The sequence below is a fragment of the Morone saxatilis genome, unplaced genomic scaffold (genome assembly GCF_004916995.1).
Source record: "Morone saxatilis isolate NCDOM2014 unplaced genomic scaffold, NCSU_SB_2.0 Contig15, whole genome shotgun sequence".
NCBI lineage: Eukaryota > Metazoa > Chordata > Actinopteri > Moronidae > Morone > Morone saxatilis.
In genome coordinates, this window is record NW_023339707.1 from 17,529,747 (window position 1) to 17,530,044 (window position 298).

The 298-nt window shown below is 45.6% G+C and overlaps 1 protein-coding gene across 1 annotated transcript in view; it reads right to left on the reverse strand.

The window, feature by feature from the left end:
* Nucleotides 1-297, reverse strand: part of LOC118324269 (protein disulfide isomerase Creld1) — a gene marked incomplete at its 5' end in the record, with an annotated part of 4,915 nt that extends 4,618 nt beyond the window's left edge. Inside the window, 1 exon segment of the mRNA XM_035656514.1 lies at nt 201-297.
* Between the last annotated feature and the right edge of the window lies 1 nt (nt 298).

The following is a 298-nucleotide window of genomic DNA, read 5'->3' on the forward strand; positions in this document are numbered from 1 at the left end:
GTAATAGCTGCTAGCCTAAGCTAACGTCGTGTATCACAGTCTGCTCATCTGTCCGGTGTATCTTTAAAGTCTAGCGAGCTCAGCCATAGCGTCCACCTGGCGACACTAAACGTTTAATATCATCTGTACTTTTAACTGTGTAATGCAGTTATTCTGAAATTAGCAAGCCGAACTGTTCATATTAGCCAGTCTGCTCTTACCTTATTACAAAGCCACCTCGTCCGCTGCACCACCGATGGTTGTCTGATTCCCCTGCTGGTTCACACAATGCAGGCAGAGTTTCACATTTTGAACAGCC